We start from the raw sequence: 26,516 nt of genomic DNA on the forward strand, positions 1-26,516 counted from the left end.
CTTTCGCCAGAGTTGACTAAATTGAAGCTACATCTTCCTCAATCTTATGTCAGTTACATCATATCCTGTTTTTTTACAATTAAAGTTGAAAAAATGCTTACTTTTTTTAAGCGGGATTGCCTGCAAAAGTCCAAACTTAAACATTTTTGGGTTAACATTTTTCCCCAGACCATTTGAGAGCCATGGAACATTCATTTTACAGTGGGTTCATATCTAGGGCATGATATGATCTCTTTAGTCTTTATTAAGGTTTCTTGGACATTTGTAATAAAAAGTGGCCACTTCAAGTATTTGCACCAACATCTCTAATAAAGACTTCCATACAACTTTAATGTACCCGCCCTATTATTTAATCAGAGAAGCCCTACAGACTCCCTTTCTTCCTAACATGTCTAGAATGGGATAAGAGAGAGTGAAAATAAACTGGAGGGTTGCAGGAAAAAACAAATGATCTGACACAGCATAGCCTGTTGCAATGGAGGCTTTCATGTGTGATATTCAGCATGTAGTAAGAGAACATCTACATGTTTTTATGGATATGTACTTAGGGTTGATTTCTTTTTTATTTTGGTGCCCTGTTTGGTTTTACACATAAAGAGGATCAGTGACACTGACTGACTATACAAAGTGGAAACCTATAACTCAATGGTAAATTACTAATTTGGGGGGGCATGTTTGGACATCTTTAAGGATCCTGGTCTCAGACAGATAGTCTTAAAACAGTGGCACTTTGTTTTATTTAGAACACTCTCCCTAAGAAAAGTAAAAAGGGTCTCTTAAGGTTCACAATTGGCCATCGTTTTAACTAATTGAAAGAAAATTGGAAGGCATACATAGAACAGGGAGGCCCATTTTTAGTGGTAATAGAGCTTTCTGAAACCACAATTCTAAAACCCTCTAAAACCACAAATGCCATGAAAGTTATTAAAAGATCTGTATATAAAAATTACGAACAGAAAAATGTGTAGAAATGATAGGAATATCGCTAAATGCTCTAAAAATCCAAGTTCTTCAGATAAAAAAGTCCAATAGAATCAGCGCAGCTCCCATCGACTTCTATGGGACCTCGACCACTTTTACTTGGAGATGTTTTGTATTAGAGTTTTTCATGGTTTTTACACTTAATAAATCTTGAATCTTTAGAGAAATCTTAACAAAACTCAAATTTTTTGAGAAAAAAATAAATTTCGTAAAAGAAAAAGGTGTTAGTAAATAAGCTCTCTAGTGTACCCAATTTTTATTTCCCCCATCGCAGTAACCTTGATTGCTCTGATTCTTCCCCTTGCTCGCTGACTTCAGGTTACAGGTGGCTTTTCAAATTTCAAAATTTTAATGTTAGAATTCATTGTGGCTATGGGCCCCTTCAGATCCCAGACACTGTTGGCAAACAAACTTGTGTAGATGCACCACTGATATGCTGGAACTCCATACACAAGTCATTAAATAGAGTTGCAACCAAAAACAATTTGCCACATTAAGGGGCAGATTTATTAAGGGTTGAATTGAAAATTCTAATTTGCTAATTATTTTTATGGTCAAAACGGTCAAAATTGACTAGGGAATTTTTCAAACTCGATTCACGTTATTAAATAAATTCTCGTTTGATTTTTTCGATTCATCATACTCTGGCCCTTTAAGAATTAAAATTCGACTATTCCACCTAAAACCTGACTAATTCATGTATAAGTCAAAAGGAGAGGTCCAGGGATCAATTTGGAGATGTTTGTAGCATTCCTGACATGGAGTTTTGTATAATTCTAATCAAATTAGAGTTGATTCGAGTTTTTGGAATTTGTTCTAGTTTTAACAATTAATAACAATTAATACATTTCCCCCAATCGAATTGATCAGAGTTAAAAGAAAACTCACATGAATTCAAAATTCAACCCTTGATAAACCTGCCTCTAGATGTTTTTGTCTATTACGAAATTTTTCCTGATCATTTTCATCTTATCTTAATTTTATTTTCAAATAAATAAAACCCAACAGTTAAAGCATTACTAACATGCTAAATAAACACTGTATAAACAAATCTAATGAACAAAACGTCAATTAACTAGTGAACTACCATAAACTCTGAATTCTGTTTACTTGACCGGCTCTAGTATTTCAGCTTGTAAAGGCATCCTGAACTGAAGTATGTCCTTAAGCAATCTGCTGTTTCAAGCAAAGGTAAAAGCAGATTGTGGACTGATAAAGTCAACACATACCTAGTTACCTACTGCTTTATACAGAGCATATTTTTACAGTATATACAGGGCCTCATGTCAAATGGAACATAAAAGCAAGTAAACATGACAGACATCATAAACTCCAAACAGAGGGGAATTCACAGAATATATACATTGTGGCTGATGTGATGATCTCTGTTGCAGATTTCAGCAAGATGAATATCTAGATATTTTTCTTTTGATTTATTTGGATTTGTAATCTGCATGGTAGAAACTGGTTACTGTATATCTGCAATGGCTGAGCTGCACTTCTCCTGCTACTGTTAAACGACAACATCCCGACAGGAGTCAGGGACTTACTATGAATTATAGAATTATAGCATGTGAAATTATATTTAAACAATTAATCCAGTCTGGTTTAGTTCAAAATAGTGCAGTCACTGCTGGTAATAAGTTGCTGAGCAACGCCCCCATCTTCTCACTAATTCTTTACTTCATTAAATAGTGGATGTCCTTGTTGTTGTGGGGAGAAGCCATTTAAAGGAGCACTAAAGCTTAAGTAAAGAAGAAGCTAGAAATGTTGTACATGCTTTGGGCTTCTATCCAAGGCAAACATGGCCCTTTAGCAGGGAAGATCTGTGTCTCTAAAGATGCCCCAGTAGCTCCCCATCTTCTTTTCTGCTGATTCACTGCACATGTTCTGGGCTGCTGACAATTACTGAGCTTAGGGACCCACTCAAAATATACTGTATGGACAGAATATAAATGTCACAGTATAAGGCTGATTACAGATAATTACTACATTGCAGCACAGCGATCCAGTGCAACTAGCATCAGAATTTAATAATCAGCCTTGTAGCATCAGCTTACATTACAGGCCAACCTCTGTTCTGCTTGATAATTTGGGACGACCCCTAAATTTAGCTTCTCAACAGCTGCTCAGAGCCCACTGAGCATGTGAATGTCACAGACACTTTCCAAGATGATGACCCCCTGTGACAAGTTTGAACTCCTGGATCATTGCTGCTGTTGACAAGCTGAAACTCGAGGCTGGTGCAATAAGTTCAGTATATAAAATATGGCATTTAGTCATATTAATTTTTGGGGTTTAGTTCTCCTTTAAGGCTAACTGAGATGGCTTTGATTTTCATTAGAATAATATTGTTATAAACAAGAGTAGTAAAATGTCACTAGTAAGCACTGGGTGAGCCTAACATATATCCATATTCAGCATCTTTACAGAAAACCAACAAACTGGGGCAGAAGACTGGAAAATGTTAAACCTGAAAAAAAGGAATATGTACCTTTCCATAAAACAAATACAACAGAGCAAATCTACATACAGTATAAGCCGGTGTCCAATCAGTGTAACCTAAAACAGAAAGTGCCGACAGCTGAACAACTCTGATCTGTAACTTGCCTGACAGGTTTGCAATGGGAGTTAGATGTGTGTTGTTCATGACTAATATTTACTATATATCAATAGTTCTGAACAAAGGTTTGGTCGTATAATCTGTCACTTGGTGCAAGTGCCTTATTTTCTGGTATCTGCAAACCCACTTAAACATATGAAATTATATTTGTTTTATATGCTCTATATGCTTTTCTAGCTCAGGTATTGGATATCTGTTATCTGCAATTATGTAGAGCTCATTAACACCCTGAGCACAGAACTGAGCACAGAAACCTTTTTTCAGCCATGAATACATGCTGCTTGTGATCAGCGGGGATGTATTTATGAAGTGTGGGCTGGGGACAGCAGATGAAACTCTCCTACCCGATGTCTAAATTGCATATTTTTAAGATGTTGGGGCATTCAGAGTACTTCGCTCTGTACCTTGGGCTGGATGTTTCAGTCTGGATCAAGGTGCAGAGAACAGCAATGCCCTGGATACAAGTGTTGTGTAAATGATCACTAATGGGTACAATCCTACTGTTCCTGGAGCTCTGTCGCTTGTATCCAGGGCTGCAATAAGTAGGGATGCACTGAATTCACTATTTTTCACATATCACTCATATGACTGTAAGTAAATTATGCTTGGAGTAATTCTACAACACCCTTAGACTCCATTAGACTACAGAGAGACAGGACAAACTGCCTTGATTTTGGCATGAGACAAGGTGAGAACCTAAACACAGGGTCAGCATTGCGGAAAGCCCACTCAGGCAAATTTGGGGCTAGAATTGCCCCTGGCACCAACAAATTCCCGCATTATTTCTTATTGTTCTCGTCCCAATTATTAAAAGGGCACATACTGGGAGGGTAAGGCTGTAGGACCAAAGTATTGGTTAGGAGATGATTTCTCTACAAAAGTTCAATTAGGCAGAAAGGTTCCAGCCTATGAATATTACTACCAGGTCTGAATAGTAAGGGCCACATAGCATTGTGTCTTTCTAATAAAGAAAGACTTTAAAAGAACGACTTTTTTGTATAGTTTTACATTTACTAAAAATAGCCCATGTGTCCTCCCACAAGCCACTTGTATTATGAGATACTAAATTAGATCCAACTGAAAGATGTCTGTGGTCTAAAATTCCAATCTGCTACACAAAATTGCAGCCTGTTGTGTTTCCTTTCAAAAATCACTAGTGCAGACAATCTGTTACTAAAAAAACTGAAAAAAAGATCATTGTCAATGACCGCAGAAGCAAATTGTAAATTGGTATACAGGTATGGGACCTGTTATCCAGAATGCTTAGGACCTGGGGCTTTCCAGATAATGGATCTTTCTGTAATTTGGAACTTCATATCTTAAGCCTACCAGAAAATCATGTAAACCTTAAAAAAAAACTCAAAAATACGGTTTTGCTTCCAATAAGGATTAATGATATCTTAGTTTGGATCAAGTACAAGGTACTGTTTTATTATTACAGAGAAAAAGGAAGTCATTTTTAAAAATTTGGATTATTTGGATAAATGGAGTCTATGGCAGAAAGGCTTTCTGTAATTCGGATCTTTCTGGATAAAAATTTGCTTTTAATTATTTGACTTTCTATTGCTTCTAGGATTCTAGTAATGAGTCATACCGAGGATTGATTTTTTTTTTTTTTATTGTTATTGTAATATTTTATTACTTACCATTCTATTTAGGACCTTTCCACAACCACAATTAATATTAATGGCAAATTATCTACATAATGTAGACCGTGATGAGTGCTTTTGAGTTTATGTACATTATCATTTAAGATTTGATTCTTAATTTAAATGCAAGTCAACAGGCAGAAATCAGAACTGGGGGGGGGGTAAGAACATGTTAGGGTAAGTGCATAGATGCTAACTCATTGTACCAGATGTGCACTACAAGATCAATGTGTTATTTACAGTGCAAATGCCCCTTTGTTTATTTTCTTTCTCCAGTTTGTGCTACACACTATTCCCAGCATGCATTTTTCATGGACAGCAAATCTGTTGATGGAAATGGTAGCCGTGGTTGCATGCTTGTGCATGCATTGTCTCTTTTGTTCACTTCTAAGAAACCAAGATTCCAAACATGTTCTTTTCTGCATTCCATGAGAGAAACTTCTGTCATCCTGAGGAAATGGTGCACTCTAAGATTGTTTGCTGTTATGTAAACAGACAAAATAGTAATTAAAGTACCTATACAGCAGACCCGAATCCGCGGTGGTCCGGGCAACAGGGGGGCCTGAACCGCGGGGTCTGCTACATCATAGTTCCCCTCCCCAACCCCACTTTTACCTTTAAAATAGCATGGCAGTGCCGGTATGGGGAGTGTGGCGTGAGTGGGTCTGGAGGGGGACCGGGGAAGAGGACTGTTTGCGTCGGGCCAACAAAGTTACCCACTGAATTAAAGCAATTACAGAATGTATCCAAGAGGTTGCTCAAAGTGTAGTTTGCAGTGGTTATGGCAAGTATATCCCTAAAGGGATAGAGATAGATTACATAACGTGGACTAGTCTATCAATATAAAATATTAGATGAAGCCTTGTTAAATACAGATAATGTTATTTTAAGTGCATGAATGTACAGCAAACTACTACTACAGTCCCTGGCAATAAGCGATAGTGGGTCACTCACTCAATGCTGCATCTTAATTAACATTATTTTCTGAGACCCATCCACGCCCTCACCAAACTACCTGGAAGGATGAATAACTTTAAAAGGAACTGGGACATACTATAATATGGCGTCCGTGAAAAATATGCAAATATGCTGGATCAGTACTTAGAAAGAGTCCCCTATCTAACTACTTAAACATATAATTTATGGCCTCAAGTGCAGTGTGCAAAGTGCAATTTCAAGGACAATCGGCATGTTTTTTTCCAATAATGCAACATTTTACCCCAGAATTCAAGCTTCACTGTGGTCTAAAGGGGTGATGCACTTGGTGCAATTGCGCTGCACCTACCACAGTTGCATTCACTAAAATTACAGCAACGCCACAAACATTTTGTTGCAATTCTGTGTATGCAGATTCCCTTCATGAACCCCCCCTCCCTTTGACTTGGATGGATTCTGTTCCCAAGCTAACCTTTCAGCTTTTTATGTTACCAGAAGCAGCTTTTTGCTGTTTTTACGAAGAGAAAATGTTCATTGTGCATTGTACAATTCTAAACTATCTCAGTTACCTTTGGTCCCACATTTTCATCCCAATGAATAAAATACGGTTTTTAGATCTGAAGAGCAAAGATGTTGCTTTATGCTACAGAACTGAACCTGCACATCACTACAAATTGTCTCTTCAGAATAAATTGGCTCATTCATTGGAGGAAGGGTATTACAACACCTTATCCAAATTCAATTGTCTGATGTAGTTTCTTATTGTCTAAGACAGTGATCCCCAACCAGTGGCTCATAAGCAACATGTTGCTAACCAATCCCTTGGATGTTGTTCCCAGTGGCCTCAAAGCAGGTGCTTATTTTTTAATTCCTGGCTTGGAGGCAAGTTTTGATGGATAAAAACCAGATGTACTGCCAAATAGAGCCTCCTGTAGGCTGCCAGTCCACATAGGGGCTACCAAATGGCCAATGACAACCCTTGTTTTGCAACACCCTGGAACATTTGTCATGCTTAGTCCTCTACTGTTCACTCTGCTGCCGCATGACTGTGCAGCCACGCACCGCACAAATCACATCATAAAGTTTGCTGATAACACGACCGTGGTGGGTCTCATCAGCAATAATGACGAGTCACCATACAGAGAGGGGGTGCAGCGGTTAACAGACTGGTGCAGAGCCAACAACCTGTCTCTCAATGTAGACAAAACAAAGGAGATGATTGTTGACTTTAGGAAGACTAGGAGTGACCACCTGCCACTGTACATTGACGGCTAATGTGGAGATCGTCAAAAGCACCAAATTCCTTGGTGTCCACCTGGTGGAGAACCTCACCTGGTCCCACAACACCAGCTACTTAGCCAAGAAAGCCCAACAGCGCCTCTACTTCTTGCGCAAGCTGAGGAAATCCCATCTCCCACCATCCATACTCAAAACCTTCTACAGAGGGACTATCGAGAGCATCCTGAGCAGCTGTATCACTGTCTGGGCTGGGAATTGCACTGTCATGGAGCGCAAGACTCTACAGAGGATAGTGAAGACAGCAGAGAAGATCATAGGTGTCTCTCTTCCTTCCATCACGGACATTTACACCACTCGCTGCATCCGTAAAGCCACCAGCATTGTGGCTGATCCAACACACCGCTCACACTCACTGTTCACACTCCTGCCATCTGGAAAAAGGTACCAAAGCATTAGGGCCCTCACTACAAGACTGTGTAACAGTTTCTTTCCCCACGCCATAAGGCTCCTGAATACTCAGGGACCGGACAGATCTCTCTCTCTCACACACACTCCATCTGACCTTACTATATACCACAACGTTACACAGCCACTGTACGCCATTGTATGGATGAATAGCCATTGGATTGGACTGATTATGAGTGAAATAATATGTTACTGGACCAAATAAAAATACTTCACATTATTTTTTTAAATATGGTTCTTTTTCATAATTGTGCATGCTTGTCATATATTTAGATCCACACTTGATTTGTGGTTCTAATAAATGTAGTGTTGTTTTGGGAAACTTCAAAATTGTACATTTTTTGCACATTTATTAACTTCACACACTTCTTAGAAGGAAGCCACATACCACATTAATCTGTTTTTAGTGCTGCTATTACAACATATTACATATGCTTCTTTCTGCAAGCCCTTTTTGAAAGTCATGGCAGCATTTTCTTTTATGTGCAGATGTTATATAAACTTTTAACCAACACTCTCATGCAGGACTGTTGTGATGTTATGAGGAATGATGTGATAAAATCTGCTTCTTTAATGGCTTCTTATTTCAGTCAGTAGAAAATATTATACTATCAAGAAAAGATCAGCGGTGTATGAAAAGTATATTTCTAAATGTGTATGTGTCAATAAATGTAATATAGGTATGGGATCTGTTATCAAGAACGCTTGGGACCTGGGGATTTTCGGATAACGGAACTTTCCATAATTTAGATATTTATACCTTAAGTCTAAGGATCATGTTTTGAGTGTTCATAGTGGGAATGAGAAATGTATTTCTTTCCAAGACATAGAACATGTGAAACTAGTGAAAAGAAAAGGGGAAATTGAGAAATTATTAAACAAGAGAGAGGTTTGGTGGAGGAGCAGCTGAAAGGACTGAATAAGGATTGGGAAATCAAATACAGGTATGGGACCTGTTATCCAGAATGCTTGGGACCTGGGGGTTTACGGATAATGGATCAATCTGTAATTTGGGTCTTCACGCCTTAAGTCTACTAGAAATTCATGTAAACATGAAATAACCCCAATAGGCTGGTTTTGCTTCCAATAAGGATTCATTATATCTTAGTTTGGATCAACTACAAGGTACTGTTTTATTATTACAAAGAAAAAGGAAATAATTTTTAAAACTTTGGATTTTATTAAAATGGACTCTATGGGAGACGGCCTTTCCTAATTCGGAGCTTTCTGGATAACGGGTTTCCAGATAACGGATCCCATACCTGTATGGAGGGGTTCATTCTTCCACTGTATAGAGCACTTGTAAGGCCCCATCTAGAATATGCCGTACAGTTTTGGTCTCTATCACTCAAACAGGACATTATTGTATTAGAGAGGGTACAGAGAAGGGCAACTAAGCTGGTGAAAGGTATTGAAAATCTTAGCTATGAGGAAAGACTGGCCAAATTGGGGATGTTCATGTTGGAGAAGAGGCGCTTAAGGGGTGATATGATAACTATGTATAAATATATAAGGGTATCATATAATAATCTCTCTAATGCTTTATTTACCAGTAGGTCTTTCCAGCTGACACGAGGTTACCCATTCCGATTAGAAGAAAAGAGGTTCCGCCTAAATATTCGGAAGGGGTTTTTTACAGTGAGAGCTGTGAAGATGTGGAATTCTCTCCCTGAATCAGTTGTACAGGCTGATACATTAGCTTTAAGAAGGGGTTGGATGGCTTTTTAGCAAGTAAGGGAATACAGGGTTATGGGAAATAGCTCATAGTCCAAGTTGATCCAGGGACTAGTCTGATTGCCATTTTGGAGTCAGGAAGGAATTTTTCCCCCTCTAAGGCAAATTGGTGAGGCTTCAGATGGGTTTTTTTTGCCTTCCTCTGGATAAACTGGCAGATAGGTAGTTAATAAAAAAAAAAAAAAAAAGGTTGAACTCGATGGACATGTGTCTTTTATCAACCTTACTTACTATGTTACTATGTTACTATGTTACTATGTATTCCCAGTTGGCTTTTGAAACATGACAAAAAAGGGACAGATTCCAGACTGAATTACGGTAATGAATATGAAATTGGTAGACTCATTCATTTCCTCATTCCTGAGGAAGAAGAACACCAGACACTGGTCTTTCTTGCCGCAACCATAGGGACTAAAGATGGGTACCTTTAAAGGCGTAGGAAAGCTGTTTCGCACTAGAGGGTGCCAAATGTTAGGCACGCCCAGGTGAATGCATTTACCTACCTGAAACCCTGGGCCGGTGCTCCTATAAAACAGCACCAGCCCAGGGTTATTCCAGCGAGCACCATGGAGCAATCCTCTACTAGCTTCTTCTTTCTTTAAATTTCCCGGGGCAAACGCAGCCACGAGAAGCAAGAAGAAACTGGAAGCGGATCGATCTGTGGTGCTCACTGGAATAAACCTGGGCCGGTGCAGTTTTCTGCTGATAGGCGGTACATTATTTATTATAACACACAGTGAATCATGTGACTAATATATCACTAAGCACTGCCTATAATTGACAACATCATTAAGCACTATTTATATATGGTGTCTAATAAAAGGGCAGCTTACTTGAAAGCAGCAAGTAAGTTGCAGGTAAATCCTAGTCCCTTTGTAAAATGTATAATGAAGCAATAGAATCTTAATGAATCAGATAAAATTGAGCATAGGACTGGCCAGATATGGGATGACTTTGACGTAGTTGGCCAGCTTAAATATATTGCAATATATGGACAAACAATCCCTGTTTTGTTTAAAGGGTAAGGCATTTTTCAGTAGCAGTATGCACAAAATGTCTCTGTCTTAAATATATTGTTAATGGGTTGAGTGCAGAGGACTTGTATTTGTCTATATATAGGTAGTCTGGCACCCAAGGCAAGTGCTTCAGTCTGCGCCCCCCCCTCACAGTATTCATATATCACCATTTCCCACCTTACCAATTTACCTTTTCAGTTTTTAATAAAGAAAATCAAATAAAGAAGGGAATGTTTTAATAAAGAAGGCAGTAGAACTCTGTGAATAAAAAATTTTATTTTTACTTTTTACTCCTACTTCATCTCCCAATCTCTCACTCAAAACAATACCAGGTTGTTAGGTTAAATTGGTCCCTAGCAACCAGATAGCTGCTTAAATTATAAAATGGAGAGATGCTAAACAAAAACCTACATTAAAAAAAAAACAAAAAAAGGAAGACCAACTGACTATTGTCTCAGAATATCACTGTCTACATCATACAAATAGTTAATTCATCACAATATAACACATAGGCCATGGCAGCCTCAAGGCACCCTCATAGTAGATACTATAGAAAGTAAATTGTATACTATGACCTATGAACAAGACGTGAGGTCTGAGGCCCAGAACACATGAAGCCAGCATCACAACAATGAGCTGATGATGTATAGGCACAGCAAATTATTAACAACATTTATTTATTGCTGAACAAATCTTTTTTGCATTTTAAAGTATTTTATTTTAAAATATATGAGTCAAAATAGTTACAGGCAGCAAATTAGGCCAAACCTATAGATAAATAATCACAGCAACCATGATGCAGCAGTCTCCCGCCCCCCCCAGTCACAGCACATGTAACCCCACCAAACACCTCGGCACCAGAGGCCTCCACCCCCCCAGTCACAGCACAAGAACACATCACCAACCCACAATGACACTGCACTGTCTGGTCTGTGTGGAGTAAATCTTTAAACTTACCATCAGATCAGATGCACTGCCAGTATTACAATTAATGAAAACAGGCAGCTCACCACCTCCCTCCCCCCCCCATTCATGATCATCCCCATGTCCAGTACCTTTACAAGTTGCAATACATGTTTCTGTGCAGGTCATTAACCCCTTAAAATCAGAAGAAAAGCCTGTTTTTTGGTATGTGCCACACCAACGTGCTGATTCCTGCTGCTTCTCCCGCCAGCCGCTTGAATGCCTTGAGAATGCGCGCTCCAATCAGTGAGCATCGCATAAGTGTCAGCCAGGAGAGGGGGAGCGGATGCGCACAAACGCACAAGGGCTTAAGGCAGAACAGGAAGCGCTTAAGTCAGAAGGAAGGTGGCTGTCCCTCATAATAAATCAATGTTACTATTAAAGGCTAACAAAAACCAGCATTACAAAATTAAATTTCTGAAAAGCGCGCCTCTCCGTGATTGTGCCCTAGGCAAGCGCCTACTCTGCCTACCCCTAGTTCCGGCCCTGCTCCTACTTGAGACACAGAGTAAGACAATCTATGGCAAAGGCCCCCAACTTTTTTTTACACGTGAGCCACATTCAAATTTAAAAAGAGTTGGGGAGCAACATAAGTATGAGAAAAGTTCATGGGGGTGCCATTTGGTAGCTGCTATTAGCTGCTATGGGGACTGGCAGCCTACAGGAGGCTCTGTTTTGCAGTACACCTGGGTTTTATGCAAAAAAAAAACTTGCCTCCTGCAGTGGCCTCCTGCTTTGAGGCCACTGCAAGCAACTTTGTTGGTGAGCAACATCACTAGCATTTTATGGTATAACTGAGGTGCAGTACAAATTTGTAAGGTGATTATACTTCTTACCATGGATTATCCTAGTGAATGCCTTTTAGATGCCATGTGGTGTGGCTCAGAGGTGAAACAGGTTTTGCAGAGAGTGAGGCATGTAACACTTGGATGATGATGATGATGCAGCACCAATACATTCAAATGCATATTGTGTACAATAGTAGGCTGGAAAACAAACCAGCATTTAGTATCAGTATACTGGGGCCCTTATATTATATACATATATATATTACTAGACCAGAGGAATTTTATATTAAAATGTGCACAAATGAACACGGTATTCATGTTTTGATGTTCCTGACCTTTCAAGAGAAGGGGCTGGAGACTACTAAATATAATTGTTCATCACTATTTTTATTGTGTGCATTATGTCTGTTTAATTGTGAGTCTGTGACCCTTCTGAAGCTTATGATATCATGAGTATTTATTACTAAATAGCTTGGTTCAGCCATTCCTAAATAAGGTCTTGTCTGTAGTGATGGATGAATAAATTCAGCAGGAGTGAATTCACAGTGAATTTCCTTGTTTCACTGCCGGCAAATAAATTCGCAAAACTGCGGCGAAAATTCACCGGTGAAAAAGCTGCCGCATAAATGGGCACACGTCAGAATAGTCGGGCACATACAAAATGTCACGCGTCAAAACTATTCGGATGCCTATTGACTTTAATGCATTTAGACAAAATAGGTGCGCATATAAAAATTATTTTGACGCCCATTGGCTTTAATGTGTTTTGCAAACTTTTCACCGTTTCGTGAATTTCGCTGTAAACTGGACAAATTTGTCCATCACCACTTGTCTGCTGTGTGTTTTGACTAATTTCTGTAGTAGATTCTTGTCTCATGTCTATTCAAGTGTCTCATCTTCTTCTTACAGACAGTTAAAATACTTCTGCCATTTCTTATTTCCTTTTTATTAATATAACTGCAGCTTACAACCATTCTACTCTACTGTTTTCACCAACTCACACTGGGCAAATTTGCACTGAGGCAGCAACACGTAGTATCAATTACTGATTTTTTTTTCCAGCTAGCTGCCGCTGTCAGGTTACTGCCCAGGTGAACATTTGAAAAATACCTCAAAATAGGGGCTTAGTTTCAGAATCCCTGAGGGAAGGAATCTGACCACAACCTTATATTCTGTGTAATCACTAGTAAATGTTTCAAGTATTAGAACAGGTAAAGCTTGCAGTACGACAGAACACTAATTGCATAAGTAAACACAAATTAAAGCTCCCAAATAACACAACAGTAACATAAATTATGTAGTCGGGTTTAAAAGGTCAGCAACTCTTAGGAGACTACACATTATTGCACTGCCACTCACACTGTCTTCAGCGATCTTTAAAATGATCCTCTATTTGTAGTCATAGGAATTTAAATGGGTCCCTTGGCCAATCAAGATCTAATATGACCAACCAGACAGAAAATACAGAGAAAGGAAAGCAGAATACTTAGGGGTCCATTTATTAAACCTCTAATTTTTCTAATTTTTAAAGGAAAAACCCTAAATTTCTTTTGAGATTTTCTTTTAAAATATTCCAGCTAAATCCTGTCGAGGTCACATAGAAGTCATTGGCAGACGTCCCTGAAGTTGTTTATTGACATTGTGATCTGCGCTGGATAATCCGATAAAGGCCCAGATTCAATTCAGTGAGAAACACATGAATCACGTGAAAAGTCATGGATGACATTCAATTTGAGATGCAATTCAAATTAGAAAAACTTATCCCACTGTTTATCACGTGAAAGCGCTATAAAATCTATGGGGAAAAACTGGAACTGAATAAGAAGAAAAGTTTTTTCTCCTTGAATCGAATCTTAACCACGAATTTTCATGTGAGATAACTTACTATTATTTTGATATCTGCTACAGACAAGACATAGGTGGATTACTGATTGTTATTCTTGCCCTTATGATATTGAGATGCTTTCCAAGCTTGCATTTCTCATTGAGAGCAAGTTAAACAATAACGGAGCACTGACCATCTGCATTTCATGTCAGGGATCTGATGGAGTATGTTTATGCTGAACATCAATCTCAGGATATATCAGAGGATTTATCAGGCAGATGTCTTGAGACAAACATATGTGGAGCATATTTGTTTTACTTGTTCGCGTGCTTCATGCATCTACACTGTTGAATGTCAGCACACAATAAACTATGCACATAAACAGGATAGAAGGTTTTGTGTAATCCTATAAGTGCCTAAATATTACTGTCTGCTCATGGTGGGAATGGAAGGCTGCAAAATGTAAAAATAATGTGCTATAATTACATTTGTCAAAATAAATAACTAAATAGATCTCTTTTGACCAAATAGGCAGCAAAAACACAGTCCTTTCCCATGCAATATCTTATTATGACATTAAAATATTGGAAATCAGGTTAGCAAAGTTTCAAGTGTAATGGCACTATAAAGGCCTTCGGTATGATTGTCTGGATAGAATATAAATGTAGATTATAGATAAATAGACAGACAGAAAGACAGACAGGCGGATAGACAGATGATAGATAAATAATAGATAAATGATAGATATCAGATGGATAGATAGATAGATAAATGATAGATAGATAGATAGATAGATAGATAGATAGATAGATAGATAGATAGATAGATAGATAGATCGATAGATAGATAGATCGATAGATAGATAATAGATCGATAGATAGATAATAGATAGATAGATAGATAGATAGATAATATTAGACAGATAGATAGATAGATAGATAGATAGATGATAGATAGATAGATAGATAGATAGATAGATAGATAGAGAGATAAATCGAGAGATAGATCGAGAGATAGATGATAAATAAATGGTAGATGTAAGATAGATAGATGATAGATAGATAGAGAGAGAGAGAAATAGATAGATAGATAGATAGATAGATAGATAGATAGATAGATAGATAGATAGATAGATAATATTAGACAGATAGATAGATAGATGATAGATAAATTATAGATATAAGATAGACAGTTAGATAGACAGATAGATAGATAGATAGATAGATAGATAGATAGATAGATAGATAGATAGATAGATAGATAATAGATAGATAGATAGATAGATAGATAGATAGATAGATAGATAGATAATATTAGACAGATAGATAGATAGATAGATAGATAGATAGATAGATAGATAGATAGATAGATAGATAGATGATAGATAGATAGATAGATGATAGATAGATAGATAGATGATAAATAAATGATAGATATCAATCGATGGATAGATGATAGATGGATAGATAGATAGATAGATAGACAGTGATAGATAGATAGATAGATAGATAGATAGATAGATAGATAATATTAGACAGATAGATAGATAGATAGATAGATAGATAGATAGATAGATAGATAGATAGATAGATAGATAGATAGATAGATGATAGATAGATAGATAGATAGATAGATGATAGATAGCGACTTATAGATAGATAGATAGATAGATAGATAGATAGATAGATAGATAGATAGATAGATAGATAGATAGATAGATCGAGAGATAAATCGAGAGATAGATCGAGAGATAGATGATAAATAAATGGTAGATGTAAGATAGATAGATGATAGATAGATAGAGAGAGAGAGAAATAGATAGATAGATAGATAGATAGATAGATAGATAGATAGATAGATAGATAGATAATATTAGACAGATAGATAGATAGATGATAGATAAATTATAGATATAAGATAGACAGTTAGATAGACAGATAGATAGATAGATAGATAGATAGATAGATAGATAATAGATAGATAGATAGATAGATAGATAGATAGATAGATAGATAGATAATATTAGACAGATAGATAGATAGATAGATAGATAGATAGATAGATAGATGATAGATAGATAGATAGATGATAGATAGATAGATAGATAGATGATAAATAAATGATAGATATCAATCGATGGATAGATGATAGATGGATAGATAGATAGATAGATAGATAGACAGTGATAGATAGATAGATAGATAGATAGATAGATAATATTAGACAGATAGATAGATAGATAGATAGATAGATAGATAGATAGATAGATGATAGATAGATAGATAGATGATAGATAGCGACTTATAGATAGATAGATAGATAGATAGATAGATAGATAGATAGATAGATAGATAGATAGATAGATAGATAGATAGATAGATAGATCGAGAGATAAATCGAGAGATAGATCGAGAGATAGATGATAAATAAATGGTAGATGTAAGATAGATAGATGATAGATAGATAGAGAGAGAGAGAAATAGATAGATAGATAGATAGATAGATAGATAGATAGATAGATAGATAGATAGATAGATAGATGATAGATAAATTATAGATATAAGATAGACAGTTAGATAGACAGATAGATAGATAGATAGATAGATAGATAGATAGATAGATAGATAGATGATAGATAGATAGATAGATAGATAGATAGATAGATAGATAGATGATAAATAAATGATAGATATCAATCGATTGATAGATGATAGATGGATAGATAGATAGATAGATAGACAGTGATAGATAGATAGATAGATAGATGATAGATTACATAGAGATGTCACCTACACCACATTCTTACAAAATATGTCACAGGTATGACTGGTTACGTAGAAACTCATATCAGACAGTGTTGGAACAAACAAGCAGCGTGAATGGGTTATTAGCACAACATTTTCATTCATCAGTGGAAGATGATTTCTGTCCTTACTGCTATAAAACCTATGAAGTTACTAATATTTTGAACATTTCAATAACTTAAATTCAAATTAGAAAAATATAATACAGATGCGAGTATATGAGAAAGTAAGGAAGGAGTAAAAAAACCTTCCCAAAACCGCTAGCATATACATTTAAGAGAAGCACTTAGCATTACAGGCACCTGGCTTATATTGGCCATATTTGTATAAAGAATTTGCTTAGTTTCTTTATAAGGAGAACAAAAGCGTTCAACAGAAAAGTGACTCAGAGTCATGTCAGTGACAAATATTTGCTAAGCAGGAGATGCATATGTATGAAGCAGCTATACCAGATATGCCAGTGATTGATTTATATAGATCAGCAATGACAAACAATTTTCTTCACATATTTTGGTGACACTGTGGGGTGACCTCAGCATATTAAATACTTTTAATACCATCCTCCTATAATAACCCACTTGTTCTTGTCTACAAGCTCTTCTCACATGCTCACCATCATATAGCGTTTGCTTCTCTTTCCTTCCAAGGATATTGCACCTCACTCCCATCCTGGTCTGACCCTGTTTATATTATATTTGACTTCAGAGCCAAGTTGGCACCTAGAGTCTTCAGCAGCCAAACACAAAAGGGAATTTATTTTTCTTGCTAATAACAATATATACATATCACGGCTTCTTCTCAAAACAATCCAATTACATGTGTACCTGTCAATGCTATGCACATAAAAGGAATTTACATTGTATTGTTACTGCCCATTTAAAAGAACAGTGTGTTTCACCTGCAAGAATTTGACCTGGGGCTTTTTTCCTCCCTCCTTCTTGAAATAATGATCATGTAATTGCTCTTGGATTATACAGTATGTACTTTCATATCAGAAATGAATGAGCCTTTACAAGATGAGTGTGTGTGGGGACATGTTGTGTGTATAAATGTGTGTTTATGTGTGCTTTTACTTGCAATCTCTTTCATATTCTCTGACAGTGAGCCACAGTGAAATGTAAAAGAGTTGGGGAGCAACACAAGCATTTTTTTTCACAAAACAAGGAAGTAAAAAAATATTTTCCCCTTCCCACCCCTAATTTGCATATGTAAATTAGGGTTTGGATTCGGTTCGGTATTCGGCCCAAATCTTTCGCGAAGGATTCAGGGGTTCGGCCGAATCCAAAATAGTGGATTCGGTGCATCCCTATATATAACATTAACTGTTTTACAATTTACATATGTTTTACACACATATTCTTTCCCTGTAGTCGTACTCCTAAAGGCCTTAGACACATTCATAAAATTACAGGCTTTGCATATTTTAGCTCCACATCTATATGTTCCATAATATTTAAGCCACTGCGAAGGTATTCCTTTATCTGGAAGCATACTCGGTGATATGTAGTTATGTATGGTTCTACTCCTCCTGTAGGAGAACCACCGTTTCCCCACATTTAGGGTGGGATCCAAATCTATTTACGTCCAAAGTATAATTTTTTTGATCTTATTAGCCTCTCTACTGTAGTCTGTCACAAAGTATATATACGATTTTTGTCTTTCTTTCCGACTATTCTCACTCTCTCCATGATTTTTACCCTTATTGTCTCTGTATTTTTTTTAATCACCGTCGTGGTTGATCTATGGCTATAAGTACAATGTATGTAGTGTGAAGCTGTTGCAGAGTGGGAGTGGCCAGGAACCCGCGAGCGGAACGGAAGTTTGGTTGAGCTTAGATTCCACAGTCGCAAATAGGAGAAGTCTTGGTATAGGTAATGTAAGGTTGGAATGTAAAGAGTGCAGAGAATAATTTACAAAAATAAAAGTATGTGCTTAAAATGTACTATATGGGAGATGGACTCTCCACAATTCAAAGCTCTATAGACATGAGGTTTCTGGTAAAGGGATCCCACGCTGTACTAAGCATGCCTTGGCCTTTGCAATCCTCCAGTGCAGCCTATACAGCTCTGTTATGTAACAGCTAAAAGTGTTGCTGTAAAAGCACTCAGTTCATCTGTAGTGTCATATTCAGGGTTCAAGGGCAATTGCTGAATTAAGTAGAGGCAGGTACCATTTGGGTTCATCACGGATTTTGAGAATTCAGCCATGAACATGTGATTGTGAAACACAAATGCTAGCTATAAAAACAAGTTAGTGTGTTGCTATTTTTATGACTTCAGCAAAGGAAAGCAAGCATCAAAACAAGCAATTAAACTTTGCCAATACTGTTTGGAGGTTTCCCCAGTGTTTATTGACTTTGTGGCATTCACAAGAATTGTCAGCTGGTACATTTCATTCTAGAAAGTCAAATATCTAGGGCTTGGTTTTCAGATAGCTCACTAGAAATAAAGATATTTTTCAATTACTTTACAGTTTATATTGGTGACTGTTTTTCAGATATTGAAGTTTACATTTTTACTTTTCACCTTCGTATGATCTAAATTGATACATTAGTTAAATCCCAGAGTTTCTTTAAAGGGATAGTTCACCAATAAGTTAAATTCTAGTATGTTATAGAATGGTCAATTCTAAGCAACTTTTCAGTTGGTTTTAATTTTTTTATATATTTTTTTAATTATTTGCTTTCTTCTTCTAACTCTTTCCAGCTTTCATATAGGGGTCACTGACCCCATCTAAAAACACATGCTCTGGAAGGCTACAAATGTATTGTTATTGCTACTTTTTATTACTGATCTTTTTATTACTCACTTTTTGTTTGTATTCAGCCCCTCTCCTATTCATATTCGTCTCTTATTCAAATCAGTGCACGGTTGCTAGGGTAATTTGGACCCTAGTAACCAGATTGTTGAAATTGAAAACTGGAGAGCTGCTGAATAAACTAAGTTAAATAACTCAAAAACCACAAATAATAAAGAATTAAAACCAACTGCACATTGGGGCATATTTATCAAAGAGTGAAGTTAGAGATCGCTGCAGTCCACTACAGTGAAATTCCATCACTCTCCATACATTTCTACAGGGTTTTTAAAGGAGAAGGAAAGGCTAAAATTAAGTAAGCTTTATCAGAAAGGTCTATATAAATACAGCAGTAAACCCTCAGCGTAATGCTGCTCTGAGTCCTCTGTCAAAAGAAACACCACATTTCTTTCCTTCTATTGTGTACACATGGGCTTCTGTATCAGACTTCCTGTTTTCAGCTGAAACCTGCAGGGCAGGGCTTGAGCATGCTCAGTTTGCTCCTCTCCCCCTAACTCCTCCCATCCCTGCTGTAATCTGAGCTCAGAGCTGTAAGTGAGCAGGGAGAGACTCAGGTAGGAAGTGATGTCACACCAAGGTTATATGGCAGCTTCTATCCTAAACAAACAGAGACAGTGTCTAGAGCTGTTTACTCAGGTATGGTTAAGCATTCTGCAGAATAAATATAGTATTCTAGCTTGCACTATTGTGGCTAATATGTTGGCAATAAACTGTCTTGGAGCTTTCCTTCTCCTTTAAAGACATATTTATCAAAGGGTGAACTTTCACTTTCACCCATTTATAAATACTCTTTTAGAAACCCATAGGGTTGGATTTCTAGCAAAATTACGCTAACAACAGCCACTTCGACCCTTTAGTGAATCCTTCAAAGGCACAATGATACAATAGTTGCTAATATTCCACAGATGCTGCTGAGAAATGTATCAACTAATGTAGCAAATTGTAACAGTTCAGAATCTGCACCTGGATCACTGAGCTGTTGGGCTGAAACACCAGAGACAGGGACATTAAACTTAAATTTTAGAAAACAAAGTATAAAATAAAACATGGCAAGTAACAAAGTCTTTATTACTGCGGAACAAACTGAAACAACTGAACTGAAAAAAAGTGTTTGGAAGGTGAACAACCCCTTTAATGATTGAGTTTTAAAGAAACATTTATTTTGATTTGCTGTATTCTCTCCAGTTTATTTTAGTTTAATGCTGTTGTGTCATTTACGGATTCTGAAACAAAAATCACTATTGCACTGCAGAGTTGTAATGTTGCTGAAATGTAGTGTTTAGCCTGTCTCACCTGTTTGCCTATGTAAGTAGTTGTATATACTGTTTGGATATCATTATTTATATAGTATGTATATTGCAGCTTTAATAAATAGTGTTTGAGTAGGGACCTGATTCCTGGTGCTTAAACTGTGACAAATAACCTCATTTACAATGTATTTACTTATCACAGCTTAATCTGCGACACACCTGTTTCATTTGTAATATAGACATTTAATCTGTAATACAGACATATTACACAATAAACAGACATTACTCCTGCCACAGCTCCATCCAATCACCTGAGTAGAAAAAGGAGATTCTGTTCTAAAACAAAGGGCTGCTCTCAAGTCTGCGTCATAAATTTAAATTGCTTCAAGAATGTTGAGCAGGTCCTTGTCTGTCTCTGTCCATCTATTTATATAAACAGGTGTATATACACAGACCAATTATTGTGGACACATGATCCTTGACTGTAGTTTCTGTTGATATATATGCAGATCAGAACACCATAACTGTAGGATATAAATTCTTGGATACATTTATTCACATGTTTGCCAAACACCTTAACCCTCAGAGGTGCAGGAGGTGACAGGATGGCTTTTTGATCAACCCCTATTATTAAAAAAGTCACACCACTTATATAGACTATAATAAAATAGTATAAGCACCCCCTAAAGATGGCAATCTCGCACAGCTCAAGAATTCTCTAGAAAAAAAGTTGAGAAATTGATCAATCACAGAAAATGTTTGACCTGTTGGGAGAAACACTCCTTTTAGTCGAAATCAAGATAAGGGATATGTCTCTACCTTTGATACACCTGCCCCTAGGTTAAAACAAAGAAAATGTGAAAGGCTGCATTCTTTTAAAGCAAATTATAAATGTATTTGTAAAGACAAAATAATATATATTGCCAGCATTGCCTATAAAAGTGTCCTAAAAAGCCAAAAGAATTCTTAAAAAGCATACAGTTCCTCTGCTTTGTCATATTAAATGATTTATATCATGATATGCTTGTATTAAGCCTCTTTTATACTTTATATTGTGCATTGTTTTGCCTTTGAAATAAATGTTTCTTAATAAACCTTATATTACACACACACGCACGCACACACACACCAGTCCACGAAAGCACTCACAACAGTCGCCATCCAGCGTGTATTAAAAAATAATTTATTGGTGAATGCTGTACACTGTACAGGTGACTGCTGTGAATACTTTCGTGGACTGCTATAACTATTTTTTGGTTAGAACCCAGCAAATGACTATGTGAATGGTGAGTGCGGATAATCTCTACATATATATATATATATATATATATCTATATACGTAGTCCATAGAAGTAGCACTCAGAGGTCTTAAAGCACATTAAGGAAGTCTTTAATATGAGCACAAAAAACTAACATTGCGGCTGGAACACCAGCTTTTTTTCTGGCTGATATAAATCAGTATTTCTTTTTAAAAATGTACAACAGCAGAAGAAATTTTCTAACCTGCCCAAATCTGGGATCAGCCAATATCCGTAGGCTTTGTTTCCCATGATATTAGTGGTACATGTATATACAAATAATACAAGGCATACAAGAGGCATATACTGTATGTGAAGTCACACAAAATGCATGTGTATCTCATAGCCCCAGGCCCGGACTGGCAATCTGTGGGTTCTGGCAAATGTCAGAGGGGCTGCTATAAGGTGCCATAGTCAGTATTTAGTGGGCTGATTGGGGGGCTGATTGGTCCTCTGTGTGGGCTGAGTGGGTCTCTGTGTACCTGAAATGCCAGGGCCTATTTTAATTCTCAGTCCAGACCTGCATAGCCCCATGTGAGATATTGTTTGTAACAAATGGGATCCAATTTGCTTGTTTACACTGTATTCCACGGAAGACTATTTAAAGTACATATATTACTAGAGGAGATCATTCCCTTTATATTAGTTGTTTCAAAATGTTTGCTATTCACATGTTAAAAAAAAGCAGAAACTGCCCAACCCCTCTGTGGTGTATTTTTGGATTAATAGAGGATTAAACTGTCCCGAGAGACTTCTTTGAATTATGTTTTATGCCAAAACAAGGTTACATTAGACTTTATCTATTATTGTTTCAAGCTGATCCTTCTCAATAGAGTATGCCAAGAGATGTAAGATAGACATTTATTGCATTATTGGAATACACAGATTTTTTTTGGGGTCAAATGACAGCACATAAATTCACATTTTTAAGAGTTTGTTGAAATGAAAAATATCTGAAAATTGTGACAAGTGAACTTCCAGTGAAGAATTCTAAACTCGGCATGCAACAAATATTCGATTTTTACAGATTTTTCAGAAGAAATATTCTTTAGAGCAATCCTTCTATAAGATACAAATCTTTGTTGCGTCATCAGGACCCGAATACCTGGGGATAACTTTTTTTTTAATCAATCACCTTATTTTTAGCAGTGCATCTTCAGAAAAATGAATACAGAAAATGGTGCAGGTATGGGACCTGTTATCCAGAATGCTGGGGGTTCCCGGATAACAGATCTTTCTGTTATTTGGATCTTCATAGCTTAAGTTTACTAAATCTTTTAAACAAAAACCCAAAAGGCTGGTTTTGCTCCCAATAAGGATTTATTATATCTTAGTTGGGATCAAGTAAAAGCTACTGTTTTATTATTACAGAGAAAAAGGAAATCATTTTATGGGAGAGGGCCTTCCAGTAGTTTCGGATTTAATTCAGAGCTTTTTGGATAAAGGTTTTCCAAATAATGGATCCCATACCTCTGCATTGCTACAAACGAATAGAAAACTATAATTAGGCCCAAATATGGACTACAGTTATCCATTTAATATGAAGGCAGAGTGTTGCTTTGGTGCAAATGATAGGAACATCTAAACTATTTCATACAGAGATTTTCTTTCTTGAAGCCCATGTATTAAGAATGAGTTCCCTGACTTATCAAATCAGTATTCTCCCTAATTGCTAAATGTGAGACGGGATATGGGTGTTAGCAATGGTTGCTCATTCAAGTGACTCACCTTCCGGTGAGATACAGGTACAATGATTCATACAGATGGACGAGTAAATGGTTCTACATCCATGCTGCTTCAAGGCACTTTCATTGTCAGCATTATTCAGATTTTCAACACTCTGCGTGATGTTCCCTATACTTGCTGACCTGATACAACATTACTAATTAGACAAACCCCTTAGGGAATGGCATTGAACAAATGAATGCCTGATACAAGTAGGAGCAGCTGCGGCTACAGGTATGACAAGTCTTTGTTCCTGTGTACTTTATGTAACCATTTATTTACACAGCCCTCATAGTTAAACACCGCTTTTTTATTCAGTTGTTTTTTTTATCTAAATAAATATTTCAAACACATTTTAGCTTCAAGTATAATCACTACACGGAGAAGAAATAAACCAATACCACTGGCTCGGCAGTGGGCTCACTCACAAAACAGATGTAAGCCTAGGGGGCATATTTATAAATGTGAGTATTTTATTGCAAAAAAGTGCGAAATTCAGTGTTAAATAAAGCGGCAGCTTTTACACAGTGTTGGCAGGTGTTAAAACTGTGTTGGAAGATCATTCAGAGGGAGAGTGCGTTATTATACCAAAATTAACTTTGTCGCTACTTAGCTTGTTTGCCTAGAATTTAGAGTATAACTGGAGTGGGGTAAGTTAAATTTAATACACTCTAGTCCCAAAAATATACTGTATAATTAGTGATGGGCATATCTCTCTCATTTCGCTTCGACTAAATATTTGCGAACTTCCTGCAAAATTCACAAAACTCAAAAATTGAAACCTGCATCAATTTGGACGCCAGCGTTAAAGTCAATGGGCGTCTGAAAAGTGTTGACACGCAAAGGTTTTGACGCAAGTGACTTTTCCGACACGCGTCCAAAATTTTTTGCAGGAGTTTTGCAAATTTATTTGCAGGTGGCAATACGCGGATATTAGCCGCAAATTCGCGCCTGGCGAATGTATTTGCCCATCACTATGTATAATGCATAATACATTTGCCTGATTTTACATTTTCCTGGATGTTACTCAATTTTTTCTGGTCCCCTAAAAAAATAAAATGGGGGTTCTACTGTACTAAATTCCCAGTCATGTCGATATTAAGAAGTATTGCATCAGTGGTTTTTGGTATATTTTCTCTCTTTTTATTCAATCACTAACATGAAAATAGAGTGGGTGTTGGTTGGCAGAACATTAGCCGACAGTTCCCTTCTACTGCAGTTGCACAGGGATTAAGTACAGTTATGGGACCTGTTATCCAGAATGATCAGGACCTGCGGTTTTCTGGATAAAGGATCTTTCCATAATTTGGATCTTCAACTCTACTAGAAACTAATATAAACATAAAATAAACCCAATAGGACTGTTTTGCTTCCAATGAGAATATTTTTTAGCTTAGTTTGGATCAAGTGCAAGGTACTGTTTTATTATTACAGAGAAAAAGGAAATTGTGTTTAAAAATTTCAATTATTTGGATACAATGGAGTCTATGGGAGACAGAACAATCGAGAAAAGGAGTTTGGACCACAGGGGTTTTTGCATTAATTTTTACTCGATGATGTCATTCCTGAACTACAGGTCATGTCCTCTAATGTTTAGATGAAAAATATCCATTACACAATGGGGCTAATTTAAGAATGTTCAGGGAATGTTCATTTCTCTGATTTGGGCTTTTTAGAGCAAATGATCGTATTTTTTCTCATTGTAGCTGAATCCATGATTTTTTCTTAAACCTTAAAATCCACTAATACAACAGTACACCAAATGAAATCTGTTGAGTTCGTGTAGAAGTTAATGGAAGTTTGCCTTCCTTTTTTTTTGAAAGATCAGTCTTTGTTTAGTGGTTTTAGTGGTTTTTAGAGATCTGTTCATTCATTGTCATACGGTCGTTAGTTCATTCATGAAAATAATCGAGATTTTAGCTTTTTTTCTGGATCATTCAGTGGCTGTTTTCTTTTGTGCTTTTTATAATTGGATCTTTTAATAACTTTCACTGCATTTGTGGTCGTAGAGAAAATGAGTTTAATTGTGGTTTAGAAAACCTCTAATTACTCTAAAATGAGAACGTTAATAAATGGGCCTCGATGCATTGTCCTCGTAATGAGCAATTTCCCTCATATGAATTGTAGGAAAAAGTGTTCAATAGCATTGGCCACTCTCATTTATAAATACTGAGTTACATTGTGATTATATGCAGAAAAAACTGTGCTTCAGTTAGGTTATCTCAGTATCGGAGAAAAAGTCACGAGGTGAAGGCACGGAGGTCTATTTTTGAACAGTATAATTTTAGAGGTTTTTAAAACTACGACTAAACTCTATTTCTCTAAAACCATGAATATCATGATAAAAAGATCCGAATTAAAAAAAAAGGTGCAGAATGATCAGAAAACAATACAAGTACCTCT

This window comes from Xenopus laevis, chromosome 5L (assembly GCF_017654675.1).
Source record: "Xenopus laevis strain J_2021 chromosome 5L, Xenopus_laevis_v10.1, whole genome shotgun sequence".
NCBI classification, from domain to species: Eukaryota; Metazoa; Chordata; class Amphibia; order Anura; family Pipidae; genus Xenopus; species Xenopus laevis.